Source organism: Rhincodon typus, chromosome 26 (assembly GCF_021869965.1).
Source record: "Rhincodon typus isolate 14 chromosome 26, sRhiTyp1.1, whole genome shotgun sequence".
In the NCBI taxonomy this organism is placed as follows: domain Eukaryota; kingdom Metazoa; phylum Chordata; class Chondrichthyes; order Orectolobiformes; family Rhincodontidae; genus Rhincodon; species Rhincodon typus.
The window spans coordinates 13,528,212-13,546,820 of NC_063357.1; positions in this window are offsets into that span (position 1 = coordinate 13,528,212).

Sequence of the window (18,609 nt, forward strand, 5' to 3'; positions counted from 1 at the left end):
GCTGATTGCTATGAAAACTGGTCGTGGTTTGCTTTCCCCCAGCAGTTTTGCACTAGGAAGGAACTGTCCCAATGGAAGTATGTCTTTACAATTCTGAAGGATCCGTGATTGGCAATGTCCTGTCAGAAATATTCTTTCATGGTGTGAGTGTGGCAATCTCTCACAAAGATCCGACCCAATGGCTTATCCTCATCAGAGGGCCACCTAGTGTTGAGTTACGAATATGCATTGTTCACTTCAGAAACAGTATTTAGTGCTTCAGGTTCAGAGGAAGCATATCTATCTCTGTGCCAACCAGACCAGGAAGAGTCTAAGGTTCACAGCCAGTTTGTGCAGTTTAAGGTGGTCTGAGCCAGGGCATCAGAATTTGTTGCACTGCTCCTGAGTTGGGAAAGGATTTATGCTTCTCGTTCATAATCACTTTCTGGTATTCCCTTTGGAAGTGTGCATTGAAGGACCTCACTGAAAACTGGATCAGGCTTGCCTATGATGACTTCCTTAGTTGAACAGCTCATAATCAAATATTGGCCATTTAGAAAGGATGCAGAAAGGAGCAACCATTGATTGGAGAGCATGCTTCGTTGAAGGTGCCAGCATCAGCAAGAGAGGAAAAAAGAAAGTAGTCTTTTGATTTATGATATGTGATTCTGCGATCTTTTGAATATACCAAACAATGTGAAGTTGGAACTACAAGGATTTGGTAGAGTATCTGGGATGGCTTTCTGATGACACAAAAGTAGATGGGAATGTTAATTTGTGAGAAGGATACAAAGAGACTTCAAGTGGGTTTGGACATGTTAAGTGAATGGGCATGAACATGGCAGATGTGATAGAATGTGAAGTTATCCACTTTAATGGGGGGGAGCAGGGGTGGGTGGGAGAACAGGGGCAGAATATTTCTTAAATGATGAAAAGTTCAGAAGTGTTGGTGTCCAAAGAAACCTGGGTATCCCTGTTCATGAGCAACAGTCGGTAAGGTCGGCAAATGACATGTTGGAGCTCATTGCAAGGGGATTTGAGTGCAGAAGTAAAGATCACTGAAGTTGTATGTAGAGCCTTGCTGGAGAACTGTATCCAATTTTGGCCTCCTTATCTAAAAGATATACTTGCCATGAAAGGAGTTAAATGAAAATTTACCAGATGAATTCCCAGGTTAGCAGGGTTGTTTTGTGACAAAACATTGTGGAAACAGGGTCTGTTCTCCACAGCTTCAAAGAATAAGAGGTGATCTCATTAAGACTTGCAACATTTTTGCAGGGCATTACAGGGTGAATGCGGATAGGATGTTTCCCCAGGCTGTTGAGTCCACAGCTAGGAAGCCTAACCTCAGAATAAGAGATAAGCTATTGAACACTGAGATGTGGAGGAATTTATTCACTCAGGGTGATGCTGATCTTTGGAATCCTCTAATTAGAGGCCTGTGGAGACTCGATCACTGAGCAGGTTTAAAGACCAAATTTGATAATTTTCTGGAGATTATCAGAGATATGGAGTTAGATTGGGAAAGTGCATTTGAGGCAGATGGTCAGCCATGATCTAATTAAATGATGGATAACAGTTGACTGGCTGAATTGCCTTTTCCTGGTCCTGAAGTCTAAAGTTGAAGTCTAAAGTTATAGTCTAGTAGCCTGTTGATTCACTGGTTTCAAATCATATTGTCACGTGAACATAAAAATTAAAGCCTTACAGCAAGAATTCAGTTACCAATTTCATTGGTGCTGGAGTATTAGCTTGAGGAATGCTGGAAGTACTTGGCAGGTCCAGTAGTACCAATGGAGTGAGAAGCAGAGTTAACATTTCAGGTCGATAATCTTTCACCAGGACTGAAAGCGTTTGAGATGTAACAGGTTTTAAGCAAGTACAGAGGCATGAAAAAGTGATTGGGAAGGCCAAAACAAGATGATGATCTGTGATTGGGTTCAAGTAGAGGAGATTAAATGACAGAATAATGGGGCAGTGAAAAATGAGTTAATAATGGGGACAAGTAAAAAAAACAGAAGATGGATTTAAGAAGGTATAAGTGATCACAGCAAAATTATCACCAGCTGCTGTCCAAAAATGTGAGGACTAGTTTATGATCTGAAAATCTTAAATCTATAAGACTTTAACATGCCTGGCAGAAGATACTTTGCTGTTCCTGAAGCATATATTGAGTTCCACTGGAATATTTCAGCATTTCAAAGAGACTGTTCCCTCTGCAACTTCATAGTTCACTTCTTCACCTCCCAAGTCCTCCTGTTTCTTTCCCATGACACCTTTCTAAAAGCAGGAGAGGCAGATTGTCCTTTCATGTTACTTTCTCATCTTCTGAGGCTCCAGACACTGAAACAGAGATTTACTTGTCTTTCGTTTAACTTGGTACACTGTGTGCAGTGCTCTCAATGCTGTCTCCCGTATGGTAGGAAGACTGTAAAAGCAAATTGAGTGACTGATTCCAGTGCCCACAATTCAATCAACTCTGTGACTCAGAGCTTCCATTGCTTGTTATTTTCTTCTTTACCTGACTGCAATCTCAACTTGCACTGTTCCAGTGAAGCTTGACATGAGCTTAAAAAAAAAGCACCTTGTCTTTTGATGAGATACTTTTAAAGCTTTCAAACTTCAAAATGGAGTTCAGAAATTTCCAATCATATTGTCTGTATCTGTTTTGTTTGGGTACTGGTTGTTGTTGATGATTCTGTTATTCTCATTTACATCTCCTCTAGATCTTTTGTTTCTTATCTCTTTACTGTCTCATTTTGATCTGTACCATCATAATTTTAATCATTAACTCACCTGCCCTCTACCTTATGATAGACCATCTCTGCAGTTTTCCCCACTCAACTTTTCCCTGTCTTAAATACTACTTGTTTAAAATCTTTTACATCTAGCAGAATCACAGAATTGTGATGGTGCATAAAGAGGCCATTTGGTCCATGGTTTCTGTGCCAGCTCTCCAAATGAGCATTATTCTAAATTAAGTTGAATAACTTTTTTATTCTGGCAAAAGGTCAACTTGAAAGCGTTAATTGTTTAGAGGTGCAGCCCGATCAGCATTTAGTTTTCAATATTTGAAAATACTTTTTGAATGCTTGTTAGTAAATGTCTCGAATACTGGCTGTGGGGTTTTCTTTGCGTACAATAGTGAAACCTGAAGAGAATTTTTTTTTTGGTGTAAGTTTGAGGGATGCAACGTGTTGAAATTTTAATTCTTCTGGATGCAGCATTGAAGAAATGAGTCCTTTTGAGAATGGGATGACATTGTAGCTCCATTATTTTGTTTTCTTTAAGAAAGAAACATCACTGCATATGGTACTATAAAGAAATATTTGTTTTTATTTAGTCCTTAATATGAACCCTGAAAATAACTTTGCACATATTATAGAACTCTTTATGTATCATTTTGAGTTCCATTTCTTTCATTGTTTTAAAGGCAACGCAAATTGCAGTTTGTTCTGTTATCAGAAGTGTCATTGAATTTGTTTTCTGTGTTGTCTGTCAGTATTTTTCAGCTTTCATTTAAGCAAAGTAAACTATTTTACTGAATATTTTGAACACCGTGAAGTAAAATAAAACTTTCTTTTGAAGAGGGATGGGTTTGCACCAATTAACATTGATGGACTGCTGTGTGGTTAAACTAAATTGGTTGGTAATGTGCTGGAATTTAGAGGAAAGGTTAATTTTAATGGTTGGGTTAAATAAAATTATTTTTGGCCATTCAGTAAATATATCATTATTTTTGCTTTGTGTTAGCTGCTGATACAATGATGTTTATTGATTTGCGATCACTGTTTAACACACCACCAATTTTCGTGTCATCTGCAAACTTACTGATCATACCTCCTGCGTTCCTGTTTAAATCATTAACGTACATTACAAACAGCAAGGGACGCAGCACTGAACCCTGTGGTACACCACCGATTATGGACATCCAGTCACAAAACCACCAGTCAACCATCACCTTCTGCTTCCTGCCATTACGCCAATTTTTGATCCGATTGCCAAATTTCCTTGGATCACATGGGCTTGCCTTGTCAAAAGCCTAACTGAAGTCCATGTAGACTACATCATCTGCACTACCCTCATCTACACATCTAGCCAGCTCCTCAAAAATTCTTGAATAATAGTACCACATTTGCTGTCCTTCAGTACTCTGGGGTCTTTCCCCAAAATCAAGCTTCTAACTATAGTTTACCTAACCTTAACAGTCTTCAAGAACTTTGCCCTTTAAATTATTCAAATGCCCTAAACATAAATGAAGCCATGATTTGTGGATGATTTTCAGATTTCTATCATGGCATGCATTTGATAAGCTGGACTTGTTACACTTTGTGCAAATTTCAATTAATACTGCTTTAAATCTGCTCAGTCTTAAGGGGCTAGTCAGTCAAAATATAACTAGATAGTAATAGAGGAAGCAATTACAGGTGTGAACAGGTCAACATTTATTTTTGAATTGTACAAATCTTAACATGTGGCATGCTGACTCAAACACCTGTGGATCACATCAGCTCTTAGCGTGTGGTAAGCATTCTGTAAGAAAAAGAATTCTAGATTGACTTTTTTCGACTAGTAAAAAAACCTTAGTTCAAATAAATCTACTGTGTGTGGTCAGTAATTTGTAATTTTCTGTAAAACATTAATCATCCTTCATTGAATTTTTTCATACATATTTACTGTATATATTTGTGCATAATTACAAACCCTCACCAATTGCACCAACCAAAAAAAAAATCCTTGTATGTTATACAAGATAAGGTTCGATATTGAAAAGCTCTTGTTCACCATAACTATATTGCACCTCCTCTTGTGTCAACTGGCTGTTGCTTCACTCTTTGACTACTGTGACATTTAAATGGCAGTGACTTGATGACTGGATCCTGACATCAATTTGAAATGTCTCCTCCCTGCATTTATTCTGCTGGTCTGTGCTGTTTGAAGTAAATGGTGAGAACTTCAGCAGGAACCAGGAAGGAAGCAAGGTCATAATCAGATATGTGCAGCATTAGAAGAGCTGAGTAAAGCAACAGCTGATGGACATGGATTGTTGTGGCGCTGCATGGCCCGCCTTTAGCAAAACTCTTTGACAAGCATGGAACCTTAGGGAAAATATGGTCCACACATTTATCTTCTGAAGTTTTACTTTAAACCCAGATATTTCTAGTTGAATATGCAAATGTATACAGTAACCACATCTGATGTCAAATATGTACTGGATCGTAAATGTTCATCAACATATCCAGATAATGCTAGTTGTGTTTAATCTGAAAGTTCTTATTGCCACTTTCTCCTTTCCAGGCCTTCAACTCAGAGAGTGACAATTTTAAGTTGTCTTATGGCGGTCACCAGTATCATGCCAGCTGTGCCAATTTCTGGATTAATTGTGTGGAGCCTAAACCACCAGGCCTCATCCTACCAGACCTGCTCTGACCTATCTTCATGGGAATTGAAGGATATCAAACTTAATTTGTCCGCTGCTTGCACTTCACTGACATTTCACAAAAATTGGAGGATGTAACCCATAACGAAAATCAACTTGCAACTTTTTTTAAGTATATTTAATATGCACCAAAGTTGTTTTGAAGTTATTTACACAAGTCACTATCTAAGAAAAGCTAAAGTTACATGATTGCTGAAAGATTCTCCTTCCAGAAAATATGCAGCAGTACTTCAGATTCAAACAGACCTAATGCTTATCTGTCTGTTCCTAGGTACTTGAAGTCCAAGGTTGCGTTGCAGTTGATAGATGCAGTGAGGCGGCATTGGTAGAAATGTTACAGGATTTTAAATGGGCAGACTTACTGGGAAGTGTTAGCCTCATTTTGATTTTGTAATTATATGAAAGGATACTAAAGTCTTTATTTTAAATAATCTAAATGTCTGATAGTCAAATGAGTTACGTCTCACTTCACATCATTCAGATGTCCGTAACTTTCAATAGTTCTTAGCAAGAAGTGAATTAACTGGATGATGGTAGATAAGTGCTTCCTAACTTAATGAGGTAAGGGAAGGCACAAAATTTATAATGCACAGGTGGGCACAGAATTGCACTAACGTCAAAACCTTGTACAGATCCGTTTCCTCACTTTTCTTGAATTCCAGGTAGAAAATGGCAGAGTGGAGGTGAAGACTTAAAAACATTTACAAAACATATCCAGCGGATATATATTGTGTTACCTGATGGGACCAATGATCTTCATAATGTGAAAGCTCTTAGAAGTTGACCAATCTAGTTAATCGCTATGTGAATTTTAAAAATCTCCCTAAATGATCACATAGAGCAAGATCTTGCAAACTGCATTTGTTTATTTTCTAAAATATGTTTGTCTAGAGTGTCAAATGCAACCACAGTTGAGCTCACTTCATTGAAACTGGGCTAAATTTGAAGCAATGGTTATCAAAGTCATTGTTATTGGCAATTGCTATGAAATGGATCACATGCAACCAGCTGCCTTTTATGCATTTCTCTGATGAGAGACGGATAACGTAGCCAAATTGATATTGTCGATTTTACACCATCACCCACAGCCAAAGTATTCCTGATATATCCACTAACTCCATTAATATATCTTCTGATAATCTCAAAGTAACATGCACAGAATTACTTTAATTTATGACTATATCACCAGTGTAAATTGTCAAAGTACACCACTAAAATTGTATTTGGGAAGGCATTGAGGCAGTGTTGTGCTTTTTGTAGGTTTCTCTTGGTTGCAGTTTAATATTTATCTAGATCACATGCAGTTAAGATGTCATATTGAAACACCCTAGTTTCCCTGGGGGAAAAAATTCAGTGTTCTTGCGCAATGTACAAATTGATTTGAATTTTTGTTAGTACAGTTCAGTACTGCTTGGTTAAACATTTATATTTATTTATATATCTATATGTAAAATATCATTAAAATTATGCTTCTTTCCTTCCCCTTTTAATACAGATCTTACACATGTCACTGTTATGTTTGCTTAGTGATTAGCTAGCAAAGAGGATGCTCATAATGGTGCAGTTCATGATGTACATAATTAAAATGTGGAATGCATCAGCCAAGTGTTCCAGTATCTCTGGAATGGCTATATTGGTTTTGATCACTGGTATATGTGATGGGATAATGACATTCAATAGAATTTGGTGTGTTTGATTGTGCTTGTTGGGGAGCATTGCATGGCTGGATTCTTTTCCTTGAATAACCATTACAAGCTTAAATTCTTGCAGCAGAAGTTCAGTTTTATAATAAAATGTCTACTTCAAGAAACAGTTTAAATTGACTAAATTTGCTGCTAAAATAACAGAAATAGAGTACATTGAACTTTTAGTCTGAACTGAGCCAGGTGCAGTGAAAATAATATTGATCACTGTACAATAAATTCTGTGAAGGTTGCAAAATTACTCTACATGATCATGTTATTTTATCTTTCAAGGACTCAGTTCTGACTTTGTAGATTGAAACCTTTGCTAATGTGAAAAAATGAATATGTGTTGAATATTTTAAGATGAACTTCACTATTAGTTGAGTAGACAGATTGGAAGAAGAAACTCCAGGCAGTATTTGCATTATCTGCACGGTCTTTTAAATGATTCAACTCCATTTTCTAGTCTGTATTGTTTAAATGAAGTACAGAAGCAAACTCAATGCTTTCCCTGAGTTGGTTTTAATCAGCCCTGTATGTGAGGACTTGGGGTGGGGGCAATGCATCTTTTAATTTATCATGTATATAAGATGAGCAATCTTAACTGTAATTGTATTTTAATGTTAATTTTACTCGTGTTAACATTCTGTGGCAATTGTTTTCCACATTGTGTTTGTAATCGTGGTGTGGGCAGGGAGGGGAGTATTTCCAGACTTCCTTTGCTTGAACGAGTTTTTTGTTTAATTTGACTGTCTGCATCATTTTGCTGATTACTGATATTGGGATAAAATGCTTTATACTCATTCAACATGAGAGATTAACAGCATGATTGAAAGTTTTAAATGCATCATCAATCGCAATATTGTATTGCACCTTAAACCTTGCTGTTCGAGTTTTTGCAGGTAAAATGTATGTGTCACGTATTGGCTACTTTTTCTTAGCATGCATTTCTAATAATGAACATTGTTTATTGTTTTGGCATGCTTTTTAAATTATAATTTTAATAAAGAATGTAGGATGAAAGTGTGTTTATAATCATGTTAATTATCAAGATTTTTGATGGACTTTTTTAAAAAAGACTTAGTTAAGGTAATGGCTGGAACAGTCTCTCGTTGGCAATTTAGTGTAATTGGATGGCATTTCGCTGCAATGACTCAGCACCAGATTTAACATCAGATTGGGTTCCTCCTCATTGCCAAAAACTCTAGTGTCCTAGGTTACTGTAGCCAAGGTGATGTTCTCGTTGCTGTAGAAACCAAATGCATTGTTACAGAATGTGCAGCAGTCATTCTTGTGCAGCAGGTTTCATCCACTTGTGGAAACATTAATACTTCCTATGTTTGAGTTTCAACATTTTAGTTGAAATTATGCTTCAGTAAATTCATTGGAAAATCTCAATTGTCCCCATCAAAGATGGAACTAAACACAAACTGTATACACTGAAAAGTTTCACAGTCTTTCACAAAATTTTGATGTTTGCAACTAAGTTGGAGGTATATTTAAAACTTGATGCATTGAAATTCTTAAGAATGTAGAATGCACAGAATCGGAAAAAAAACTATTGTGCCTTGTCCCACTTGGGAACTATCATGTTCCATAATACCTCTCAGCCATCACAATCAAATTTTTCTTCAGGCTATTTATTTGTAAGAATATTAAGGTCGGCTTTACAGCAAATCAAAAGATGTGATATGAAAACTGTGGCAGCATAGACTTTGTGTTTAAACAGAAAGCTTACCTCTATTCTTCCCTTCATATCTTACTGTTCTCCAAGCCATGCTTTGGTATGCTTGAGTGGGAAGGATTCTAATCTTGGGTCTCTATCAATGTTCCTGTTGCTATTGCTATGAATCAGCAGAGCCAATCTGAATCTTTTTGCATTTTCATCTGAAAGTGAAAACTGCTGATTTTGGTAATGGGAGATTGGAGTGTGACATGAGAACAGAATACACAAATTTACATCTTGAGTATGGACTTCAATCAAAATAATTTTAATATTAATTGATCTGTTCTGTCCACAGATGCAGTTTGATCTGCAGTGTTTCCGGCATTTTCTGTTTTTCTTTGTTTCGCAGATTCTCCTACATTTGGCCTAATAGCTCTGAATTAAGGAGAGACAAATTAGTTTCCATTCCAGATCTCCATGATGAGCACTAAAATTGAGGAGGTGGTCGCTGATCAGATCACGCTTGGCTGTGACGTTTTCTGCATTCAGAAATCCTTGAACTTTCTTTTAGAGGCATACACAGAAATAACGACTAGTTATAAGAGGTGCTGGAAATTCACAGTCTGTTGTGTCTGCGCCAGCTCTCCCAATGAGTAATATACGTTGTGCAGCACCCATGTCTTCTCCCTGTAATCCTGCATGTATTTCCTTTTTAGATAGTAATCCAATCTTCTCTTGAAGGCTTTGATTGAATTTGCCTCTACCATACACTTATGCAGCGCATTTCAGATCTGAACCACTTACTGCTTGGAAATATTTTTCCTCATATCTTCATCGCTGTTTTTACCTCATCCTTCGACCAATGAGAATAGGTTTTCCCTATCTACTGTCTAGACTGTTCATGATTTTGAATACCTCTGTCAAATCTCCTCTCAATCTTCTCTTTTCCAAAGAACGTAATCTGCCAAATAAAAATCTATCTGAAGTTCTGAAACTTACATTTGAACTCCAATCTCAATAAATATAGTGGGGGAAAGGGTTCCAGATTTCCAATACTCTGTGTGAAAAACTGCTTTCCAACATTACCTCTGAATGGTCTGGCTCTAATTTTAAGGTTAAGCTCTCAATCTTCTGGGTTCCTTCAGAGAAAATAGTATCTTTCATGTTACCCGTATCAAATTCTTTACTAATTTTAAATGCCTCATATAGATCACCCCATAATCTTCTACAGAAGCCTAGTTTACACAGCCAATCATCATTTAACCCCTTAATCCGAGGTCATAAGTCGTAGAGGTTTACAGCATGGAAATGGGCCGTTCGGTCCAACTTGTCTGTGTCGCCCAGTTTTCACAATTAAACTAGTCCCATCTGTCTGCAACAAAAACAGAAATTGCTGGAAAAGGTCAGCAGGTCTGGCAGCATCTAGGAAGAAAAATCAGAGTTAATGTTTCAGGTTGGTGACGCTTCCACCGAACAGTTCTGAGCTTTTCCAGCGGTTTCTAATTTGCAGCATCCACAGTTCTTTTTGGTTCCCGTTTGTCTGCATTTGGTCCATATGCCTCCATACCAATCCCATTCATGTACCTGTACAAATGGTAATGCTTTTAATCCTCCCAAGGCCAGTATATCCCCTGAGATGTACTCCAAAAGCAAAGGTTCAGCCTGATCAGTAGGAGGGAAGCTGCAATTAGCTGCACTACCCAGGTCTGAGGAGGAGAAAATCAGTCAGGGATCCTGTTGCTGCTGGATATCTAACAGTCCCTGTTTGTTTGAACATTGTAGATGTGGATTGCCCAAGACCTAATAGCTTACTAAAAGTCACTTCTAAACTCAACTGGCAACTCCTTGGGTGTGATGGAGTGGCTGGTATTACTTTTCTCAAGCAAGCTACCAGAAATAGAACACTGGCAAAAAGAATTAGTGGAAAAGCACCTCTCTCCAGTGATGTAGTTATTAACTAAGTGGAAATTTTTAAAAATTAATTTACGGAATGAGGGTGTCACTGGCTAGGCAGCATTTATTGTGCTTCCCTAGGGTAGTTAAGAGTCACATGTAGGCCATACCAGGTAAGGATGGCAGTTTCCTTTCCTAAAAGATATTAGTGAACCAGATGGGTTTTTCCCCCAATGATCAACAATGGATTCACAGTCATCATTAGATCCTTAATTCCACCATCTGCCGTGGTGGGATTTGAACCCAGGACCCCAGAATGTTGTCCGAGTCTCTGGATTAACAGTCCAGTGATAATACCACTAGGCCATCACCTCCCCTGTAATCCAGAACATTGGAATTTAAATCCAACTGTGGTGAAGGAGAATTTGAATTCAGTTTAAAAACAAATCTGGAAATCATAAAGCGTTGATTTCTTTTAAAAAAAAGGATCATTATTGGATTGTCATTAAAATCTCTCTGATTTATTAAGACCTATAGGGAAGGAAACCTACTAATCTTACCCTGTTTGACCCGTATGTGACTTCAGTCCAAATTGTCTGACTCTTAACTGTGTTCTGAAATACTTAGCAAATCATTCAGAGCAATTAAGGCTAGACAGTGGATATCAGAGGCATCACCCCATACGGCTAAATAATTTAACAAGGAGAATTCAAATACATCCATATACTGTTGAGCTTTGAATGTAACTGTGTTAATTCTGAAGAAGAGTCACCGGACTCAAAACGTTAACTCTGTTTTCACCCCACAGATACTGACAGATCTGCTGAGTTTCACTAGCAAGTTCTGTTCTTGTTTCAGAGATCCAGCATCTGCAGTTCTTTATTTTGTTAACATACAGGCTTTTATACTTGTTACTGCAAAGTGCCTCCTTGCATTACTGCTGTTCTGCTCCAGTTGTCCAGAAATTTTTCAAAAGTTAAGTCTATTATATTTAAACAGGGTGACATTTTGTGCTTTGCAAGAACTTTGGCAAGTGTATCAAATTACTATGTACCTGATCTTTCAAAATTATTCTATTGGTAGTGTAAATCTTGCTTAAATTACTAAAATCAGATTGCAGGAACCAGGTGTAAGCTGCAGGAAATGTTTTTTGACTCACTGCAGATATATAGCTGACTGTTGGTTTACAGTTGTGGTAATATATGCTGGATTCAGATAAAAATTCAGGCACTCGTTTTAGGACAGGTCATGGGTGCAGAGTATAATGCCTGTGACGGAATGGTGAGACCCTAGACACTCCTGATGTTGGACCTCAGATCATTTCAATGGAGCTGGTGAACTACATGGAACAACCGTTAGACAAGTGATCAGGCTGGAAACCATCATTTCTGGAGAGTGGGCAAAAGGACTGGAGAGACAGGCTATTGCTGGCTGGGGGAAGGTGGCAATGGTCAGGAAGATGGAGGTCAGTCTTTAGGTATGGCTGGAGTAGAACAATCAGATTTCCGGCTAGAGGAATTAGTAACCGGGAGACCAATAGCTAGGTATCAGGATTTGAAGATGGGGGGCAGGAGGCAATTAGTAGCTGGGTCTAGAGGATAGTTGGGAGGGAGAATTAAAGGCAATTCAAGGAAAAGGAACACAGAAATAAGGCCTTCAAAGGTTTTGTGGTGCAGTGGTCATGTCCCCACCTCTGGGCCTGAAGGTGTGTCATAATGTCTGGGCAGGTTGATTAAAAATATCTATAATTCAGCCAATAAATATGGTGGGGTATGAATTCATACCTTATGTTCCTGACTTCATGGTTGGGAACAGCAAATGAAGAGTTTTCCAAGGAGAGAGTGTGTTAATTGGCGGTCCTGATGGAGATCAGCTACTTCAGCATGGCAGAGAGTGAGCTGATCTTTATGGGTGAGTTATTTATCCGATTATACATTTGTTGATTGCACTGTAGGGAAGTAAAAACAATTGATACTGCTACCAAAACTAAACATGGTAATAAAGGTACAACGTATATTGATTGTTAATTACTGAATAAATGTTCTTGTTTTGCTGGACAAAACTTGAATCTGATGTGAAAACGTATTTGTAATGATGCAAAGTTGTACTTTCTCTGGTATACTGGAATGTCAATGCAGTGAGCATTCAGGTATTCTACATTAAATTAACATGGCAAGCTTCTATTTGGCAAATGAATGCTATTAATCCTTTGATAGATATTTTATCACATGCTCCATTTGTAGTGAGGCTTCAGATCATCTTTGAACCATGTGACAAAATATTGAATGCTTCTTTGTAATCTGAGCCCAATGACATTGGTTGCACTCTTGTAATCCACAATTTAAGTATTTAAAGTAAATATAAACGAGGCAGTGACATTTTTCATTTCCATTATTTGTTTTGATGAAAATACTTGTGCTTGCTTTTTAATACCTCGATGCAGCATCTCCATCTAAGTTTGTGCAGTGTTTCAAGGTTGCTTTAGTCAGTGCATTGCAGAGAAAATGCACCATACAATGTATTAATGTTGCTTCAGGGTCATCTTCAGTGCTATCATGATACTGTCTGTCTGTTTATGACCACAATGCTTACTGTTGTAAATTATGCATTAACTTGAATTAAGTGTAACAGTAGTTCTTGAGTAAAGTTTGTATACTGTTAGAGCAGACCGGAAAACCGTGCTGTACATAGAACAGCTTGGAGATGCTTTTGATCCTTAATATCTGATCATCGTGTTAATCCCAGAATCATTTTTTCATTGTAAATGACAAGTTATGTTGAACCCATCTGAAGTGTGCAACAAAATTGATGTTTGGTCTTTTGTGAATGTATATTATAATTTGTTTTCTTTTGTGTCTACAAATTAAATAGCAGTCTTAAAATTCTGCCTTTCCATTACATAATTTCATGTTACACTGTATGTTAACACACTTCATTGAGTCAGTCTAACTGTGGTGCAGATTAAGTTGGCATTTTCATAGTTTGTTGTATGAATTCTTGCAAACCAACTTTGCATATATATCAAACAATTTTTCTTAAAACAAGGACAAATTTCAACAGCCTAAAGGCGACTGTTGTACTTTTCTGACACAATCAGCTGAAAACAGTACATGTTAAAAATCTGGACATAAACACAAATTATGCCAGGCGCGATCTCATGCTGACATTCACACTGCGGTTTTACATTTATGAAACAGTTGTTTGTTCTCATAGTTCATTGAAGCCCAGACCTAGGAGGGCTGTAAAACCTGTAAGTAACCAACCACATCACTACCACTACTTATATTTTCATCATTTCACCATTGACAGTCAGACCATGGGCTGCCTAGATCATAAGATCCGCAATTCTATCCTTAAACCCCACCATTTCTCCTTTTTAAAATGATTCCAAAACCCACCTCTTTGATCAAGCTTTTGGTCACTTATAATTCTTTGTGTGCTTTGGTGTTGCATTGCATTGTGTTCAATAATGTACCCTCGGAATGTTTTACTCCATTTAAGTGTGATATATAAATGCAAGTTGTTGTTTGCATAGCTGTTGTTTGGAGACAATTTCGCAGTAGTCTAGAGTGAAAGAGTGTAAACTTTTACGTTCACACTGGAAGCCTGCTAACATAAACATCAAACACTTTACTTGGAGATGATAATTGTATGTAAACTGTAAACATAGGCTCCAAGTAGTACAGCATTCTGATTTTTGAGCAGTAATGGTAGCATTGCTGCTGACAAACATATGCATAACATGATTTAATGTAACACTGCATTGACTGGAACCCCGTGTGACTAAATTCTGAACTTCGTCACTGAGCTATTTAAATAAATAGATAAAAAATGTATAAAAAATATATATAAATGTGACAAATATCCCGAAGACATTTATCCATTATCCTAATAACTATCAACCATATTTTTGTCACATCTAACTGTATTTGTTAACAACAGCAATACTTCATAAAGCTTTTAATTTGTAGTAAAAGTGTCAGTTTTGAAAGATGCTGTACAAATGCACCATACAAAGGTTTTTTTTTTACAGATCAGCCATTCCAAGATCTAAATGAAAGACCAGAAAATCTGTTGAGTGATCTATACTGATCCAACTCCCCTTGTATGCCTTAAATGGAGCACCTGCCGCAACAGTACATTCGATTCCGAGTATTACTAGTTTTTAATGTTTACCCCCTATCCGGGATTATATACTCACCAATTTCTCTTGGAGTTTGTTCATTTTATATTAACCTTCTAGTTCTGAACTCTCAAACCTCCTTTTATATATCCACTTCTTACTGAGAGTCTAATCCAGATTTAGTCTTTTTATTTTGCAAAGGAAGTAAATTAATTGTGATTATGTTTTACTTATGGTTTTAAAATACATTGGCGAAGCTCTCAACGCTTTGCTTTTCACGCTGGGAGTGAAGAGTATGTAAAATCAGTCCACGGTTTACAATGGGTTCTAGCTCTTTGTGGATAATGAGCCCAGAATTAAAGAAATAACATGAATCTGGTTCACCTTCCTGAGCTGCCATTCGGAGCTCGCACGCTTAAAGCTCCAAGCAGTGAGGAAGGCTGAGAGTGGGAACAAAATGTCACTATTGTCATCATCCGCTCTTATGATTACTATTCTGTGCAGGCGAAGCACGACAACTGCAGAGTGCCAGGAGCTTTATTCGCTTACAATAGGCTCAGACTTTAATTGCAAACTCGGGCTGCAGAAAAAAATAGGGAAGGGCTAGTGGAATCTCTCACTGCCCAGGCAATATAGGCTTTATTCGCGTTGTAGGAAAGACACCAATTTTAGTGCACGAATCAACAATGTGTAGAAAAGGGTTATTCATTTTTATGTCGCCCAAGCCACACCTTTTCTTTACAATTAAAATCAGCAGCGCAAAAACAAAAGGCTTAGTAAATTGGACTATCGCAACTGCTGGACCCTGACGCACTCTTGTTCGAAATAATTACCTGAAGAGGGTCGCTTCCACCAGCCTGACAGAACTGGATTAATTGTGAACCAATCCTGCTCACTGAATCTGCACATTCTTGACCTGTGATGAAAACTAGTGCATTCGGGGCTAATCAGGAGATTGTGCCTGATCGAATTAGATGTGCTAATGAATAAAGTGGGCAGTGAATCCAGTCGTTGCTGCTGCCTAAAGCCAGCTCGTTAAACAACCGATCATCTCCAGGATTATGATGAGGTTATAGGAATCCTTTAAAAATGGTGATAAGATGCACACATAGATGCATACTGTAATAATTTAAATATCCAACATCCCCAATGCTTTGAATTCAATTTCAGAAAAATTATCATTTTCTTTCTGAAGAACATCCCACCCGGTTTCTCCCACTCCCTTTTGACTCAATGTTACTGATACTACACTTCACCCTCCCACTCCTCCCTTTGTAAAGAGGCTCTGGTTTTCACTGTTCAGTGCACAATATAATCCTCAGCTATCCGTTGAAGCAAAGGTTGAGTGTTTGTTTTTGGCTTTTGGCATGAGTGAAGTTTCAAACCTGTTAATCACCCTGAGGAAGGGTCACCGGACCCAAAACGTTAACTCTGTTTTCTCCTTCACAGATGCTGCCAGACCTGCTGAGCTTTTCCAGCAACTTTGTTTTTGTTCCTGTTAATCACCCTGTTGGGACATGGTATGTTTCACCTTGGGTTCAGTAGGACTTGAGCCCAGATCCCCTGACCCAGAAGGAGGAACACTACCACTTGCACGATAAGAGGAGGCAAGCACAAGACAGCACGACATAATTTTCTGAAGAAGGGTCCAGACCTGAAACGGCTTTCCTGCTCCTCTGATGCTGCCTGGCCTGCTGTGTTCATCCAGCTCTACACCTTGTCATCTTAGGACAGAAATATTTCTTTTCAGATCTGAACCCAGGACTTCTCAAATACTCTGTCAATTAAAGTCCCAAAGCAAGAATCATGCCCTTAGAACAATCAGCCGCAGACATTTTTATGGGAACATTTTTATTGAGGCTGTTTTTTTTATTATCTAGTTATCCGTAGACTCACTGAGTAGCTGTCTATAAAAGAGACTGATGAATGCTTGTAAAATGGCTGACATCTGTACCATACGGTGCAACAATGTTGTGCACTTGGGTTCATACCTACTGGATTTGTTGTGCCAATAAACGGAATTGAGTGTACATATAAATATGGGCAATATTTAATAGAGTGCTGATTCTTAGCTAAGTATCCTAGGGAGGAGTGGGGTTGTTAATAAAGTAGTAGAACTATAACAACTGCCCTGTTCAAATTTTATGGACTTCGTGAAAAGCAATAATCTGGTCGACAACTGAAGACTCGAGCAGCAGTACATTAGAAGAAAGGGATTGAAATGGTTCAAAGATGTGCAATTATTTCACCTTTTACCAAAGAAGATGGTCATGTGGCCATGTTTTGAATAGCTGTGGACCTATCCTGGCAGTCTGCTAGTGAACTTTCTGGATCTAAGTGCAACAGCTCATTACTTACACTCACCTTTCAGTCTTTATTTTTCCTTATTGAATGAATGCATTCCGGTTCCCTACCTTTCTCTCACTGTTATCAGTGCCTGTGGCCATAAAGGGACATTGTGCAGTTTTTCAAAATGTTAAACCTTATTCAAATTTCCAATTCAAACAAGTATCAAACCCAGTGCCCTTGTTTTGAAAGAAAGGCGCAAATGCAGTTATTTTGTTCAAACATTTTTTTGCAGAATCCCCTTGAGTGGTTGAAGTTTCCACATTAAATCCCCATAATTCAAATAATTCAATGTGAGGGAGACTTAGCCTGAGTGAGATAATGACCAAGTGATTATATCTGGGAATTTGACGCACAGATGGAAAGGGGCTTTTAAGTAAGGTTTACTGCAAAAAGTGTGCCAAGTAACAATCTCAGAAAATGATAACCAGGAAGTGTTTCTGTTTTTATTCAGCCTTCAGCATTTGAATTTCAACTTTGTGGAGCAGGTAAATCAGCAACTGCTTTATCAGAAACTAAGTTTAATCACTATGGTATGTTTTGTGTTGTGTTATTGGTATTGCAAACTTATTAGGAGAAGTAGGCAAGATGAATTATAAATAATTAATTTGCAATCATTACTTAATACATAGTCAAGATGACAGGGCGGGTGATGTGCAGGTTACAGTATGTGAGAGCTTCTGGAGACTGGTGTGACCCAGGGCAAACACACCTGCAGCCTGTACCTGCAGTTGCAGAAACTTTTCTCTTTGTACCTTCCTGCCAATCTCTGGGTTATTGAACTGGGGGGTGAGCTGCAGACACTGCCCACATCTGGAAGGAGAAAAGTCACCTGGTTACTTTTATTCCTTGAGGCAGTCACACTCTTTGGAATGAGATCTTTAACTTGATCAGCAGACAGGGACGGGACGATGTGACTGCAGTGAGGCAGGTAAGGGGACACAGAAGGTAGCAGAGCCAGATTCTCGGCCTTTTGTAATTGTCCAACAGGTTTGAAGGTTTCTCAGTTTGTTTGGATGAGAGTGAGGACTGCAAAGTAGGCGCATTAACTGGCCATAGCAACTATGGTACGTGAAGCCATTGAAGAAGAGCAAGTAAAAAGGCATGTAACAGTAGTAGGGGACAGCATTGTTGGGGGGATTAACACTGTTCTGCAGCAAAGAGTGAGAGACCAGACAGCTGTGTTGCTGCCCAGTACCAGGGTTTGGATATCGGCTGCTGACTGGTGAAGAACTTACAACAGAAAAGGAAGGATCCAGTGGTCACAGTCCACATTGGGTACCAATGACAATGGCAGACCTAGGAAAGAGGTTCTGCTGATGGAAGTTCATGCACTTTCGCATCAATCCTGGGAATGTGTGATCTGTACTGTTGGGACACTTTGCACCTGAACTGAGATGGGACAGGTGTTCTTGTGAGTCACATAACTAATGAAGTAAAGCAAGCTTTAAATTAAAGTGCTCTTATGGGGTGAGGA